Below are 17,904 nucleotides of genomic sequence, written 5' to 3'. Positions count from 1 at the left end.
AAAATACCTTTGTTTAGTAAAAAGTAAGTTTTTATGTATGGAAATTGTATCTATTCTTTCTAAGGTCTCTCTCTCTCTGATTTCAGCTCCTTTGTTATTTTTTTACACGGATTAAGTTTGGCTTGTTTTTTCCAATTCTGCAATTTTTAAAAAACATATTTTCCTTTCCTTATCTCTGTTCGTTTCTAGGAACAATTATTCACTTAGAGCAGTGGTCGGCAAACTCATTAGTCAAAAGAGCCAAATATCAACAGTACAACCTTTTGAGAGCCAAATTTCTTAAACTTAAACTATATAGGTAGGTACACTGTTTATTAACTTAATAAATTTTAATTAAAGTTTTAAGTCTTAATTAAACTATAGGTACACTGAATAAAACTTGATATCATACTTAATAGTGATCTTATTTATTGATAAAAATTAAATTGTAAGTCCCTGCCATTTCTCCCTCACCGTCCGGAGTCCTCGTCTGGAGGCCTGGTCTACCGCCATAAAAGCCTACTGGTAGACCTGGCCTCTGGCTGAGACCCATTGGGAGGCCAGGTCTACCCACTGGCTTTCTTGGCAGTAGGCCTGGCCTCCGGAGGCCCATAGAAGCCAATTGGTAGACCTGGCCTCTGAAGGGGGACTTTTTCTTCTCCTCGGAGTCCAGGTCTACCGCTAAGAAAGCCAGTGGGTAGACATGGCCTCTGAGGAGGGGAAAAAAGGTATCCATAAAATTTAATCATGACAATGACTGACAAACACTTAATGTGAACAATGTGAGCAAACATTTCTCTAGATTCACAGACGCAGTAAACACATGAGAACATAAGAAAGGCCGTGCTGGATCAGACCAAGGCCCTTCAAGTCCAGCAGTCTGTTCCCACAGTGGCCAACCAGGTGCCTCCTGTCGTGACGGCAGGTGCTGGAGAGGGAAACGTTTCGCTAACTGTCCCGGACCCCACCGTGTGCCGCCGGGAAGTACAGAACATTGCCGCCCGGACAGTCCTGGCCCTTATGGACTTGCTGCAAGCCACGGCAATGGTTGCGGAAGTGGAGAAAGTTTTAAACCCGGAGTTTAGTCTTTCCTCCACAGATCTGGCTCAACAGATCCAACCGTTGTTGGTCAACATAAGGAGATCCTATTAGTCTTGGAACAAATGGCCGAACCAATTGTGATGGCCACCGTGGTCGCCAAACTCGAGGTGGACTGAGCACTCGCCGACCAAAAGCGAGCGGAGGAGCAACTGTTGGCTGATGTGGCTGCCGCTCGGGCGTGGACGACAGCAGGAACCGATGTGCAACCGAAGGTAAGCAGGGGCCTGGAATGGTCCTTACCCTCATTTTCCCCGGATTGTGGCCTGCCTCAAGATATGGCACATAGGCAACGACTCGCCTTCGCTTCCGACGTGCTCGAGTACTCTGATGAGGAGGATTTGTATGCAGAGGAGGGAATACCAACTTTCGAGCCAGCCAAACCCGCTGTACTGGGGGGTCTGAGGAGGAGATCCATGCTCTACGGTTCCAAAACTGGGACTTGACGGATCGCATGGCCCGTATGCAGGACCAAATGGACCTACTGATGTGTGAATACGACCGTCTACAGCAAACTCTGGCGCCTCTGGCACAACCGCCACAAGCACCTCCGTCACAATTGCCGCAAGTGCCTCCGGCACAACCACCGCAAGCGCCTCCAGCGCAACTGGCCCAGCCACCCCTGGCGCCGCCGGCCCAGCCACTCCCGGGGCAACCACCGGCACCACCTCCGGCGGCCCCGATTGTGCAGTGGAATCAGTCCCGTCTGCGGGTGACATATGACGGCTCCATGGATATGTTGCCCTGTTTTCTACACCAAGTGGACAGCTATATGAGGGAACAGGGACACAACTTTCCCACAGAACATAGCAGATGACGGTTCGTTTCCTCACTTTTGGTGGGAAAGGCAGCGGATTGGATGGTCCTCCAGTTTGACACCCGGGCCCAATCCATCCGCTCTCTCAACGAGTTTATGCGAGCATTAAGGCGGTGGTTTGAAGACCCGTTCCAAGGGGAGAAGGCCAAGGCTGCCCTCCTACAGCTCCGTCAAGGATCCTCTACAGTTAGAGACTTTGCTGATGAATTTCAGAGACTTGCTAGTAAGATTATGGATTGGACTGAGGCTACCCGAGTGCATTACTTCTGGGAAGCCTTACACCCCGAAATATTGAACTGGGCTTATATGCAACGGGATCCAGCCACCCTGGAGGAGTGGATCCTACTGGCGGAAGAAGTAGAAAGCTGCCGCCAGTTCATAACCTAGCCTGATGGGCCAAGGAGGGGGGAGGCCAGAAGACCCCTCTTAGGGCCGCAGCTCCTGCCCCGCGGAGACCAGCTCAACCCACGCAAGACCGAGTGTTGCTTTTTCAAAGGGGAGCCTGCCTCGTTTGTGGTGCCATGGGTCATTTTGCTGCAGCCTGCCCGTTATGTCTGGAGCAGCCAACTCCCGCTCCTCGCCCGGAGGGGACGCCTCGTGGAAGAGGACGCACCCAGAGGAGAAACGTCGTGACTGACCGCAGCGCTGCACCAGGATGGAAAGCGCCCCCGGCCCTCCACATCGAGGAGCCGGCACATGTCCTTTCGCCAGCATACCCGTCAGGGTCCCAGATTACAATTGCCCCCGCAGGGGATAGCTCTGCATCATCAGAGGAGGACCGCCCCTGGGACCCCCCTGCCTTGAATCTGGAGTCTTCCCTGGATCCACCCAAAAACAGCCTGGGTCTGTGATGAATGGAGCGGCACCACAGACCTCCGCAGATGTTTCTGCAAAACCCAAGGCTCCCTTAATGGTGAGTGAGGTGGGAGAGACTGTGTATGTGGATGTAGTATTGCAACACTATAGAAAGGGACCCCCGTTACGAGTGAAAGCTCTTATAGACTCGGGGTGTGCCCGCTCTTTGATCAATGAAACCACTTTCAAGGCACTCAAAGTTAAGTCAGTATCTCTACCGGCCCCTGTTCAGTTCGCCCAGATGGATGGCAGTGACTTTAAAGGTGGACCAGTAGATTGTCGCACTTGGGGAGTGGCGATGGGCATAGGCCACCATTGGGAACAAATCGACTTCACTATAGCCCCCAATATACGATACGCTGTGGTGTTGGGAATAAATTGGCTGAGGGGTCACAGCCCCTCCATCAATTGGGGGGCCGATACTCTGACATTTTCCAGCCCAGGCTACAAACGGCACCGGTACGAAGTCGCTGTCAAACTCGTACTCCCATCAACCCCTGCCTTGGCTTCAGACACTACTGGCTCATCCCAACTACCTGCCGAGTATCAGGACTTTGCGGATGTCTTTAGTGATGTGCTACCCCCCCCACACCGCAGAATGGACTGTGCTATTGAGGTGGTGGTGGATGGGAAACTGCCTAAGAGCAAGATCTATCCCATGAGCTCTTCTGAAAGAACAGTGCTACATGAATTTTTTGACAAAAATCTGGCTCGAGGTTTCATCCAACCCTTTACCACTCCATATTCAGCCCCCGCTTTCTTCGTGCATAAGAAGACAGGTGACTTGCGGTCGTGCATTGACTTTCAGAAACTCAATGCGGTCACCCAAACCAATGCCTACCCCATTCCTCTGATCTCAGAACTTTTGGGGCAGCTGAAGGAGGGACACATTTTTACCAAGTTAGACCTGGTCGAAGCCTATTATAGAATTAGGATTCAAGACGGGGATGAGCCCCTAACAGCCTTTTCTAGTTGCTTTGGTATGTTTGAATTTTTGGTGATGCCTTTTGGATTGAAAGGGGCCCCGGGCATCTTCATGCAACTCATTAACGAAATACTACATGACTTGTTGTTCAAAGGAGTGGTGGTTTACTTAGATGACATCCTTATTTACTCTAAAACCATGGATGAACATGTTGCCCTGGTTAGGGAAGTGTTGCAGTGTCTTAGACAATAGGCTCTATGCTAAGGTGTCCAAATGCGAGTTCCACCAAAAACAATTGACTTTTCTGGGCTATATAATTTCACACCACAGGCTCACGATGGACCCAGAAAAGGTACAAGCCGTAATCAATTGGGAACCACCCTCAACCTGTAAACAGGTTCAAAGATTTCTCGGGTTCGCGAATTTCTATAGAGGATTCCTCCCCAACTTTGCTCAGATTGCACTGCCTATCACAGACCTCCTTAAGACTAAAGGAAAGGGAAACACAGCCACCTTGCCTATGGCTAAAGTGAATTGGACCCCCCAGTGCCAAACTGTTTTTGACAGTCTCAAACGACTGTTCACCTCTGAACTGGTTCTGATTCTGACCATATGTTTGTGGTCCAGGTAGACGCCTCAGACGTAGCAATAGGGGGTGCGCTGCTACAGCGAGGGGGGACAGTCAACTACATCCATGCGCTTACTTCTCTAAGAAGTTCATGCAATCTCAGCTCAACTGGCCATTCTGGGAAAAGGAGGCTGCCACGGTCAAGCATGCCCTCACGGAGTAGAGACAGTTTTTAGAGGGTTCTAAGGTCCCTTTTGAAGTGTGGAGCGATCACAAGAACCTGGAGGCTTTAACAGGGGCTCACAAATTGTCCGCGAAACAGGTACAATGGGCAGACTTCTTTGCCCAATTCCGTTTTGTGTTGAAACATGTGCCAGGGAAGCAAAACTTGTTAGCCGATGCTTTTTCCAGGCTGCCCCAATACCCTACCAAGATCGAGCGCCCCACAGAGTCTCTATTTACTCCTGCTCAGAGGGCTGTACTGCCCACCCTGGCAGTACAAACCCGATCGCAGACCCAACTCCCAACGCAGCCTTTGAAAGGGGGGGCAGCCCAAAGCCCGACCACGCTGGTCATTCCGTCCACTTCGCTCCCCTCACCTCCTTCACCGGCTCTGACTCCACCATCCATGCAGTTGTCCAATGCGAGTCCCGGGACGCGGCAGCCCGTCCACCCAAGCGAACCGACCACTTTACCCCCTTAACCGCACCGGCCCCTTCTCCCGCAGAGAAGCCTGCCGGCACAATGCCCACAACACCGGATGTAGAAGAGTTAACAGGCTCTTTCAGGGAATCTCTTCGTTCCTGTTACCAAGCCGAACTCTCCGCACAAACCCTCCCGGCTTCTTTGATTGAACGCGGGGGTTATTGGTATAGAGACTCAAAGTTGTATGTGCCTAAGATACTGCAGAGGGAGGTTCTACATTTGGTTCATGGAGCTAAGACCGCAGGTCATTTTGGATTTCTCAAGACATTGCATCTACTGAGAAGGCAATTTTGGTGGGCGAGCATGTGATCAGACGTGGATTCGTTCATCCGCAGCTGCCCAGTATGCGCTGCTGCCAAGAGACTCCAGGGCAAGCCGCCCAGACTGTTACAACTTTTGGAAGTCCCCACTAGACCCTGGGAAGTGATCACTATGGATTTTATGGCCGACCTGCCCCTCAGTGAAGGGAAAACTGTACTTTGGGTAATTACGGACCTGTTCTCCAAACAGGTACATCTTGTGCCTTGCGCAGGTATCCCTTCCGCCCCAAAATTGGCCCGCCTCTTTGTGTCACACATCTTCCGATTGCACAGTTTTCTGCACAAGGTGGTCAGCGACGCGGGAGTACTTTTGTGGCTAAGTTCTGGAAAGCGTTCCTGAAATTGGTTGGGGTGGAACAAGGACTGTCAAGCGCCTTCCATCCCCAAACAGATTGCCAGACTGAACGAGTAAATGCTGTTAGAATGCTACTTACGCTGTTATGTTAATTACCACCAAGACAATTGGGTAGGACTGTTGCCCTTTGCTGAATATGCTTACAATAATGCTGTGCACCAGTCCACTGGGTTAAGCCCTTTTCAAGCTGTGTATGGTCAAGACTTCGGCCCCATCGGCCATATTGATGTGTCTGGGGAGGAGGGGGTGAAGGTGTGGCTGATTGGGTGCACACAATTCAAACGACTTGGCCGTGGCTGATGAAAAATCGGGATCGAGCCAAACGTAAATATAAAGCTCAAGCTGACAAGCACCATGCACCAGGGAATGAGTACGGAGTGGGTGATTTGGTTTATCTGTCCACCAAGAATCTACAGTCTACCCGCCCTTGCAGCAAACTCAGTGCTAAATATGTGGGTCCGTTCCCCATTTCCCGAATCATTAACCCAGTGATTGTAGAACTCACACTCCCAAAATAGCTAAGGCGAATCCATCCCGTGTTTCATGTCAGTCTTTTGAAACCGCATGTTCCCTCCCCGGAATGGCATCCTGAACCGCTGCCCGAGGCACCCATAATGGTGGGGGGGAGGAACATTTCGAAGTTGCTAAAATCCTGGACTCATGTATCCATCATGGTTCTCTCCATTACCTAGTCTGTTGGAAACATTTCGGTCCCGCTCAAGATGAGTGGGTGCACTCGCACAATGTTTCCGCCCCTTGCCTAGTCCGTGATTTCCATACTGCCTACCCTCACAAACCAGCACCTGAGAACTGAAGGGGGGGCTTTTGGGGGGGCAGAATGTCAGGCATAGCCTGTGCAGAGAATGCCAGGCATGGCCTGACAGAAGTTGCTGTGGTTTCTCCAGGTGCTAGCAAGGCCAGCTCCAACCCTGCCAACTATGTGTTTTGACTCTGAACTCTGTGGGAATCTTACCTCAATGGGAGGGGGGTTGCCATGGCATCCAGATCTACCCTGTAAACCTGTAGATCTTCCAATAAATCAACTCTCTTTTGGACTACTCATCTGTGGATGTTTGTTTATGGGATTATCATGGGACAAGTGCTCACAGGAAGCCCACCAGCAAGACCAATGCAGCATCATTGTCCTGCCTGTGTTCCATAGCACCTGATATAATAGGCCTGCTCCTCTGATCCTGGAGAGAATAGGCATGCATCATGACTAGTATCCATTTTGATTAGTAGCCATGGATAGCCCTCTCCTCCATGAACAGGCCCACTCCCCTCTTAAAGCCCTCCAAGTTGGCAGCCATCACCACCTCCTGGGGCAGGGAGTCCCACCATTTAACCACGAGTTGTGTGAAGAACTATATAGGTAGGTACACTGTTTATTAACTTAATAAACTTTAATTAAAGTTTTGTCTTAATTAAACTATAGGTACACTGAATAAAACTTGATATCATACTTAATAATGATCTTATTTATTGATAAAAATTAAATTGTAAGTAAGGTATCCATAAAATTAAATCATGACAATGACTGACAAACACGTGATGTGAACAATGGCCTTGCATCTCCCGAACCCCACTGACCTCTCGGCGCCCGTCCGCCCCTCCTCAGCACCTCGGCCTCCGAGGAGGAGGAGGAGGAGGAAGAAGAGGAGGAGGAAGGAGGAGGGGTATTCTCCCCCCTCCCCTCTCGCTGGCGTTCTCCAGTGGGGGACGTGCTGGAGCTTGCAGGTGAGGAAGGTGGGGGAGGGGTGTGTGTGGTGGATTGGGGCCTCCCTCCTTCTCCCCGGTGCTTGGGCCAGCACGTTGCAAAGATCCGCCGCCCCCAGGCACGACAGCGGCGGCGGCTCTGGGCTGGCGGAAAGGTGGAGAACTTTTGCAGGACTTCTGCATGTGCGCAGAGCCTGGCTGGGGCAGGGAAGGGATGCCAGGCTCTCATCCACCATGATGTACAGCCCCGATCCTCCGCCGAAGGAAGCCAGCCCCCCCCCATGCCCTCCACACCCGGGGAAGTTGGCTTCTCTCAGGTGGGCGGCTGCGATCCTGCAGCCCAGAGCCGCACTCAAGGGGCCAAAGAGCCGCATGCGGCTCTCGAGCCGCAGTTTGCCTACCCCTGACTTAGAGCAATCCCTCTAAAAATGGCTTTAGCTGTTTCCCAAACCACTATATCTGAACTGGTAGAGTCATTAATTTTAAAAAAGGATTCAAGTTCCTTCTCTAACTTCTCCTTACTTTTATTATTATTTAACAGTTCGTTATTAAGGACCCATGATTTACTCCTTTTACCTTTTGTGTTTAACCATAAGGAAATGGGAGCGTGATCAGCATATATTAAATTCCCAATTTCTGTTTCACATTCCATATTTACCATTGATTTTGAAATTAAAAACATATCAATTCTAGATGCTGACTTATGTGCCTTTGAATAGAAGGAATAATCTATTTCTAGACTATGTTTCAGTCTCCAAACATGAACTAATTGAAATTTATTAATGGTCTTTTTCATCAAATAGTTTATAATAGTGCTTATTATTGTATTTTTCTTTATTATTGTGCTTATTATTGTGCTTATTATTGTATTTTCCTTTTCGCTTCTGTCTACTTTCAAATCCATGACAGTATTGAAGTCTCCACCTAAGATAAGATCTCCTTCTACTTCTTTTTCAATGCCTCCAGAGTCTTGCAACGCCAACAAATTTCCTTAACAATTACACCATTTAGAGGTTACCTACCTAACTGGAGTAACAAGAGAATAATAATCAACCATTTAAGTACTATTCTGAACATACCAATGAGAAATATAGACCTTTTAAAAAAAACTCTACCTACCCAGCAACCAAGATAAGATACGACTGGTACTCAGTTTTAACTCTCAGAGGATCCCTACACAAATTATGAGAAATAAATACACGATGAACAATTATGGAATCTGGGTGCAAAGAGTCTTCAAAGATCAACATGTCAATCACCTGCAACATGATTCAGATAAGCTGGAAAAGATACAGATAAAGAAAACAAACCAAAGCACTCAAACCACGATTGCTTTCTCAACTACATCCCAGATGCAAGCAAGTAAAAACGAACTAAACTTACCTACTCTATTTCAATTTCAGGAGAATGTCACTGACTCTTTTGCAAAGTTACAAAAAATAGAAGAGGATACAATAAAGATGCTAAAGATGATGCAAAATGAACTAAATGTAATCTTTAATATCTCAAATAAGAAAGAAAAAGAAAACCATCTAAAGACATGGAGAGCTCAACCGGAAGATGGACAAATAGACTGGATTGAAAAAGCACCAAAGACTCCACTATCTCCAAAAATAAATGTGCAAAGAATCTTTGCTAACCCATGTGTTAGTTGTGACTGGAATGATATCATAGAACCAATACTTTCAAGCCAACATTTGTGACTTAACATTTATGTAAAGTCTATCAAGAAATGTTCAAATTTATTTCTTTAAATGTCAATGGGCTTAATGAACCATGCAAAAGAAGAAAAATATTTTATAGATTAAGTAAAGAAAAAGCTAATATCATTCTCCTACAAGAAACTCATATATTAGAAAAACAGCAACACTTAATGTTGGGGAACAGAGGCTGGGGAAGCTGTATTATGCCACTAGCAACAGTAAAACAAAAAAAGTGGCCATATATGTAAACTCTCCAATATTTACAGTCAATCGGCAGATGAGGAAGGAAGGTTCTTATTGTTAGTTGGAGATTTATTAGGGAAGAAAGTAACAATAGGAAACATATATGCCCCTAGCCAACAAAAAAAAAAAACCTTTTTATAATAAGTTAAATGTGACCCTGTTTATTTTCTGAGATCTGAAGGTCTATTCCATGCCACCTTCCCTCCCTCTATAGGGTTAACTTATTGAAAAGGACCGATGGCTGCAACAGATGACTGGGCATAAACCCAGAGTGCTCCATCTAATTTCCTTCCTAATAAAACCCTTGGCAAAGATGCACACATTATTCATTGCCAGTGAGTGGCTCGCCTGAGCTCTCTGAATCAGAAGGCACCTGAGCTTGCAGTATTCACAGCCTGCCCCGGTGATTGTCTCGCTCTGAGTTGACTTCCGGTGGTGCCGCTGGAGAGAGCACTCCATTTCCCCAGGCTGTCCTGGGAGAAATCCAAGTTTGCGTTATTTTTGGGGTACATAGATACCCCAATCCGACCCTTGCAAGTGGGTTGGAAAGCAGGAACTCCCTGCAGCCCGCAAACGCGGTTTGACCTCCTAGGTACTCTGAGGGGGCTTTTTTAAGCCCCTCGGAGTCCTGGACGCCGGTCCTGCGAGGGCACTAGGGAAGGACATCGCCAAAACGCAACTCTGGCCTCAAGCTCTACCCTCCACCACCTTATTACCAGCATAAGGACTACATAAAGAAAAGAACCTCACCTCTTGACACCCAAGTGAGTACAAAGAACTCTGCGTCTACTTACTGGAATATTTGAACAGACGGGGGGCTGATAAGAACATTTCTGAGACCCCCATTCCTCCTTAATTCGAACTGAAAAAGTTTGATCTGAGTTAGTCATCGGGATTAGTGACAGGACCTTTATCAAATTGATCAGCCTAAACCATAACAAAGAGTCGGAAGGATACCTTTTAGATTGACAAGAACTATCACCAATGAGAAGGTCCGAGGGAAGGGGAGGGTGATCTTTCTTCCTGATTTTCCGGCGAAAAGAATTTCCTGCCACGTTTGTAGTAAGGGAGCGCCTGGAACGGAAGACTCTCTATAACACCCTCTCTATCATCGGAACTAAAACAACAGGAAGTAGCTGTGGGACTGAATATGCGTCGCACTCGAGTTACTTTGAAATCATTCCTGAAGGAATAACCATCGAGAAGAGGCGGTAGAAGGTCCGCAGCACTTGCAACTTCCGGTATACTTCCTGATTAACCCGAACTAGAGCGACCGAAAAAACTCACTGGTATTTTAAAACTTTAAAATGCAATTTTAAAGCCAATTTCGACTCTTTTCAACCCGAAAAAATTATTAGGCTGATGTTTGAATTATCATCTTTTAATCAGCACCTTAAAGGCCCTGTCTGTGGACATGTATTTTACCAGCTTTTTTTGAATGTAAATGTCTCGACCCCGCTCTGGCTCACTACACAGCCCTGCCTTTACTAAACTAAGGGACTCTTTACAAACCTCGACCATGGAAAAAAAGTTACAGGATATGCTAACTAAACAAACTGAGGCAACAAATAAACAGTTTGAACAGATGTCTACACAGATGGCACAGTTGACTTCTATGATGACAAATCTTGGTCAAGCATCCCAAGCTATTAATCAGAAGTTGGATGTGGTCACTGGAGACTTGAAAGAAGTAAAAACTCAAATGACTGTTATGAAGACAGATATGCAAGCGATGGATGTATCAATTAAGAAAGTGATGGATGAGCACAAGGACACAAAGAAAAAATTAACAAGCCAAGAAAAACAGATTGAAACAATACAAACTGATCAGATGGCGGCAAAAAATCAAATGGCAATGATGGAGATGAGAGTGAGAGAGACTAATCTTCGTATACGCAACTTTCCAGATATGATGGGAGACAATAAAGAAACTGCAATACCAAACTTGGCCTACTTATTTCAGATAGATGAACAAGAATTAAAACAAGCCATTAATAGAATATATAGGATACCATTACCTGCTAGAATGAGAAGATCTAAGCCAAGAGATTTGATGATAGTGTTTTATGACACCAGAGTTAAAGATAAGATTATGAAGATTCATTATGAAAATCCAGTGTCAGCAGGAGATTCCTCTCTTATACTACTGAAGGATATTCCAAGGCATCTACTCTCACAGAGGAATAACTACAAAGACTTTGTGTCTACACTGAAAGCTAATGGTATCAAATACCGTTGGATTATGCCACAAGGTTTGGCTTTCACCTACAAGGAAGTGAAAATGACAATTCTATCTCAAGCAGATGTGGGGAAATTTCTGAGAAAATATAAGATGGACCTTAAAGAATTACCTGGAGAGAAGGAGGAAGAAGAAGAGGAAGAAGAAGAGGTACAGGGTGCAGAAGGAGGTACCAAATTATAGACTTTTTATTTTGCTAAAAAATACTACATTATGGCAAAAGCAATTTCTTGGAATGTAAATGGACTGAATGAGAAAACTAAAAGGGCTAGAATCTTCAAATATCTACAGAAATATAGATTGTCTCGCTCTGAGTTGAAGATGATGACCTCAATATTCCTGACAGACTGCCCAGCAATAGATCCAATCTATGAAAATGAAAGAGCAAAGGAGCTTTCACTCCTTGAGCTGCTCCTTTATAGAAAAGCCAGGAGGAATTTGGGCAAAACATATTACAAGCCACCCAAGTCCAAGCTTAAATATCTGCTTGGAAAAACGAGATGGAAGTGACCCAATCAGAATACAGTACTGAAAACCATATTTTCTAAAGGTGTCGACTGTATGTAAATCTTTTCTAAGGTAATAGTGTCACATGGGTGTTCCCAGAAACTTTTTAGTGAGGTCTAATGATAGCATGTATTGTCCAAAAGCCTGACAAATATGGAAAAAGACTCAACTGTCCATATGTCCAAAGGACCTGGAGCAAACCACGTTCCATATTTGCATTCCAAATGCACACCAGTCAGCTGCCAGTCAGCCCGATGTTGGGGCTGAAGTGCATGTGACTGAGGCTGGATCAGGAACCTTGGCCTGTTGCTCTGTATTCTCCAGGGAGAAGCCATGGTTCAGTGTCAGGGTTCATGTAGAAGGTCCCAGGTTCCATTCCCAGCATCTCCAGCTAAGAGGCTCTCAGGAGGCCTGGTTGGGAAAGAACTATTTCCAAGCCCTTGGAAAGATGCTTATAGATAGTACAGATGATAGTGAGATAGATGTAGAAAAGTCTGCCTTACAACTGATGTTCAGGTTTTTATCCCCTGCCTGGACACTTTTCACTGTCTGTTGGCAGACTCCTCTGACGTATATTGGATGATGTCTGAGATTCCTCTCAATGTCTGTATTTAATCCTAATTAGACCATTTCATGGTTGTGTTTTAAAATGAACTGTATTTTATTTTAAGGAAAGCTTAGCCGTTGCTGGAGGCAGGAGAATGGGAAGAAGGGGCAGGGGTTGGGGAACTCTGTAAAAAGAATAGGAAGCATAGGCGTTAAACACAAACCACAGAAAGGAAGTTTCAAACATCAGAGCTCAGTTGTCCTTAAAGAACCTGGCTGTAGGGGAAAGCTGTCTTTCCATACACAGATCGCTGTAGAAAGGAAAACAAGTCTACTGCCATCAAGTGGGTGTTTAACGTAGTAGCAGCTACAGTACTGAGAAAAGCCTCCATTTGGTAGCAGATTATTATAATAATGTGTGTGTGTGTGTGTGTGTGTGTGTGTGCGCATGTAAAGTGCCGTCAAGTTGCGGCTGACATATGACGACCCATAGGGTATTCAAGGCAAGAGACATTCAGAGGTGCTTTGCCATTGCCTGCGTCTGCATCATGACCCTGGTGTTCCTTGGAGGTCTCCCATCCAAATACTTACTAGGGCTGACCCTGCTTAGCTTTCTGAGACCAGACAAAATCAGGCTAGCCTGGGCCATCCAGGTCAGGGCTATAATACTGTACCCCATTTCTTTCCTCACTATGTCACCTGCTCTTCCTATTAGGGAAACAATCTTTTTGGACAGAATAAGAGTAATAGCAAAATTACATGTGACAAATTCACCAAAGGTAGGTCTATCAATAACTACTAATGATGATATCTAAATGGAACCTCCATATTCAGAGACAGTCCATAAAACTATGAGATGCTGGATACAAATTACAGGAGAGAGCTATCAATTTTATGTCCTGCTTTTGAAATCACTTAGAATTGGATAACTGCATAAGATTCCAGGATAAGAAACAGAATACCAAACAGCTGAATTAAACCAAAGAGGGTCTTTCCTGTGTTAGACTGGTTGATCAAGTAACAGGTAAGAATAAATAAACTTTTCTCACTGTAGAGGAGACTAAGAAGGGTGAGTATGTTTGTGTGTGGGAGAGGGAAGTCACCTAAGCATCTGTATTAGGACCGGTGCTATTTAATTTGTTCAGAAATTATCTAGAATCAAGGATAGAATCAGCAGTAAAGTAGCCAACTTCAAGGATATCATCAAATTATTTAGAATTGTGAAAACCAAAGTGGATTATAAAGAGCTCCAAGAAGATCTTTCCAAATTGGGTGAGTGGGCAACCATGGGGCAAACAAGGTTTAATATAAGAAACTGTAATGAGACCAAAAAAAAATAATCTCATTTTAAATATACATTTCAAATATAAAGTGGCCACAACTGACCAGGAAAAATATCTTAGGGTTGTGGTGGATAACATGTTGAAAATGTATACTCAATGAGCAGTGGGGAGAGGGAGTTCTGTGCTGGGGATTGAGTATAGGATTGGAAAAAAAACAGCTAGTCCTCAAAATATTGTCGAAGGCTTTCACGGTCAGAGTTCATTGGTTCTTGTAGGTTATCCGGGCTGTGTAACAGTGGTCTTGGTATTAAAAAAATACCAAGACCACGGTTACACAGCCCGGATAACCTACGAGAGCTAGTCCTCAAGTTCACAACTCTATGATTTGACCAATCTGGAACACTGTGCATTGTCCTTGTTGCCATATCTCAAAAAAGGCATTGTAGCACTGGAAAAGACCTGGAACCTGGATACCAAAAGGACCATTTCTCTCAGTATGGTCCCATGCACCAGCCACAGTCTTCAACTTGCCACATTCTGGGTGTTCTCTCACTAAAGGTGGCCCCTCTAGCATTAAGGAGGGCCCATGCTTTTTTGGCGGTTTGTTCTGGATAACTCTGATTAGGCCTGATTCAGATACAGGCTGCACTTAAGAAGCCCTTGGCATTTAGTTAACTTTCATATATCTAGGGTTCGTAACTCCAGGTTGGGAAATCTCTGGAGATTTGGAGGTGGAGCCTGGGTGGGACAGAAATGACTCCTGTGGGGTATAATGTCATAGTCCACCCTCCAAAGCAGCTATTTTCTCCAGAGGAACTTGTCTCTGGAGAACAGTTGCAATTCTGAAGGATTTCCAGGCCCCACGTGGAGATTGGCAACCTTACTTATATCTGATCATTTAATTCCTGGCAAGAAGTACTCTTCAACAATGTTTTTGGTTCATTATGGGTATAGTGCACAAGTAATACTATTAGAGAAAATTTGCTTCCATTTTTTTCTTTTATTCCTGCATAACTATTTTGCATCTTTAATACTAACTCAACAGAAAATTATACCATTCATTAGTGCTTCAGCTCTGACCTGGATAGCCCAGGATAGTCTGATCTCATCAGATCTCAGAAGTTAAGCAGGGTCCTCCCTAATTAGTATTTGGATGGGAGATCACCAAGGAATACCAGGGTTGCTATGCAGGGGAAGGCAATGACAAACCACCTCTGTTAGTTTCTTGCCTTGAGAACCCCATAAGGGGTCATCATAAGTCGGCTGTGACTTCATAGTACTTTAAACACACATTAGTGCTTCATAAGTAGTTAAAGGAGAGATGTTACAGGAGTCAAAACAAATCTCTTCTATCAAGAATCCTCTCTGACCAGCTCAGCGACTCGACTCGGAGACTTCAGGGGAACAGTCTGAAGGGCCAAGACCACCAGCTAAGGAGGACTACCAGGACCAGGCTGAGAACCTTTATCCACCCCCTCACATAGTACGCATTTGACAGGGGTCGTGTCCATGTCCTCTTGACTGCTAGTTGTGACCTTCAAAGACTTTTGACCTCTTGGTTGCTTTCATCAGAAGCCGTTTCCCAGCAGAGTAATAAACCCTTATCTGTTAAGAGGAATGGATGGATGAATCCTTTGCTGAAACATGGCTTTCATGATGATCACTGACCAATCTGTAATGTAAGAGATCTATGCAAGTCAAGCTCAAGGGCAAAACAAACCGATTCTCCACCCTCAGCTTCAAATACAGAAGGCTGTACACCGTTGTGAAAACAAACACCAGGTTTTTGACCAGAAGTGGTTTCTTTCAAACTGCTGTGCCCCTCTAGAGATGCTCCATAATGGCTATCACGCACAGCAAAATGAGGAGCAGTGGATGTTTAAGAACTCTGCAATCTCTGAGTCCTTGTAGAAACTTGTGTGTCTTTTCAAAGCACCACTAGAGGGCAGGAAGATGCAGAAAACTATACTAAGGTCATTTATGCCTGGGAGTTTTACCTGAGGTTCGCTGCTGGCTGGACCCACACTTTCCAGCTGGGAATCTCTGCACCAGCAGCCTCCACGCTCAAATCAAGTCTCACTTTGCAGTGCTCACTGTGAGAGAAGATTCCCCCCAAACCCAATTGCTGCATTAAAAAAAGCATTTAAAAAACAACAACAACAACAATGGAGCAATCCGAAAGAAAAGGGGGGGGCAGAAATCCAAGCCTCAGTTTTAAAAAGCCTTTCTTTTGCTCAGAAAGAGCTCTGAGGAAGCAGGAAGCATTTGAATCCCCACCTGTTTACAAGCTGCTTTGTGATTGGCTGTGAGAGAAAGCAATCTTCCTGTTTCCCCTGCTTTGCCTTCTGCATGGAGATTTCAGCCAGGCTGAGCTCAGGGGAGAGGGAAGAGACCCGGACATTGTGAGGGCTGGCAGTGAGGCAATTTCTAATGGACAGAAAACTCATGCAGAACTCCAAGGAACAACCGAGTCAGGCAGAGGGTGAATGTGAGTCCAAGTACCCATACATAAATGACCATAGATGAGGGGGCAGGACTTTCACACACCATTAGATCCTCTTCCAATAGCCATACCCATGAGATGGCCGCATAGCAGTTCAGCAGTACGCCCATGGTTGACATGCTTTGTTACTGAGAAAAGAGTTTTCTGTGAAGAAAAATGCTGCAAGGCTGTTGTTAATGGTCTTTCCTTATGTCCACAGCTGGCTCCTCTTCCCAGAAGACATAATCCACATCAGTTTCTTAATGTGGAATTGCAAAACATCAGGGTGGGAGACTAGGTGGAGATTCTCTTTACCTCCTTCTGCTCAAGGGAAAGACCAGTGGAAGGTGTGGGAAGAATTTCCTCTGTCCCTTTGTCCAGCCTTTGAGAAGACTGGGAAGGAAGGTTCCCTCCTCTCTTTGCCCCAACCCTCCCCCCCTTCTGCCACTAATGCTTGGTCTTGGATGTCCTGTGCCTTGTGCCAACAGCACTTTCCTTGGTGCATGGAGCCCATATAAACTTTTGAAAAAACATAACCTACAAACAGTGTTTAAACCCACCATGAAAATACAACAGATGCTACGATCAGCAAAAGACAAAAGAGACCCCCTCACCTCTGCAGGAGTATATCGTATACCTTGCAGTTTGTGACAAGTTTACATCGGGACCACAAAACGCAGCATACAAAGATAAAAGAACATGAAAGATACTGCAGACTTGGCCAACCTGAGAAATCAGCAGTGGCTGAACATAGACTGACACAAACAGGACACAGGGTCTTATTCCAAGACACTGAAAGACTAGACAATTCTACCAACTATTTTGTCAGATTGCACAGAGAAGCCATTGAAATTCATAAATATCAGCACAACTTTAACAGAAAAGAAGAGAATTTAAGAATGAATAAGGCTTGGCTTCCTGTCCTGAAAACCTCCAGACTAACAAAGACTACAGTCCACAATAGCCATGCAGATTAGCTTTGGATTTCACACATTAACAGATCACTTCAGGATACAATGGTTCCATATTAACATACCACACCCTCATTAGCACATTATCTTGATACTTACAGGACAATAATTAGCACATTACCTTTGATACTTTTTGCAGGACAATGATTCAGCTCAAACCCAACCCCTTTCTGACTATATATTACTCTTCCTACACACTTGACACTGAGAGACACTGTCCTTCAGTGTTACTCCTCTGAAGATGCCTGCCACAGCTGCTGGCAAAACATCAGGAAAGAAAATACCAAGACCACGATCACACAGCCCGGATAACCTATAAGAACCGGCGCTGAGTTGCTCCCACAACAGTCATGCTTTGCTGGTTGCTTAAATAGATACTCACCTCTCTGGGATATATAAGCCAGTTGCTAATTAGGCTGTTCTGGCATTCCAAGCTAGGTGGACCGCATGAGCCCTGTTCTGCCTCATCACTGCTGTCATGGCTTGCAACTGTGCGCTCCACCATCTATCCTGAAGCTCTATTCGGAGCCACCTCCTCCTTTGTTCCAAAGGCTTCAGTGACCCTAAGGTGAAGCTGACTGTTGCTGGGTTT

General features: G+C 45.6%; 1 pseudogene; it reads right to left on the bottom strand.

The window, feature by feature from the left end:
- Positions 1–927: 927 nt before the first annotated feature.
- The window catches only part of LOC130482407 (Golgi reassembly-stacking protein 2-like), a 48,674-nt pseudogene continuing 31,697 nt past the window's right edge, over positions 928–17,904 (bottom strand).

This window comes from Euleptes europaea, chromosome 9 (assembly GCF_029931775.1).
Source record: "Euleptes europaea isolate rEulEur1 chromosome 9, rEulEur1.hap1, whole genome shotgun sequence".
In the NCBI taxonomy this organism is placed as follows: Eukaryota; Metazoa; Chordata; class Lepidosauria; order Squamata; family Sphaerodactylidae; genus Euleptes; species Euleptes europaea.
This window is presented reverse-complemented; position numbering and strand designations above follow the sequence as displayed.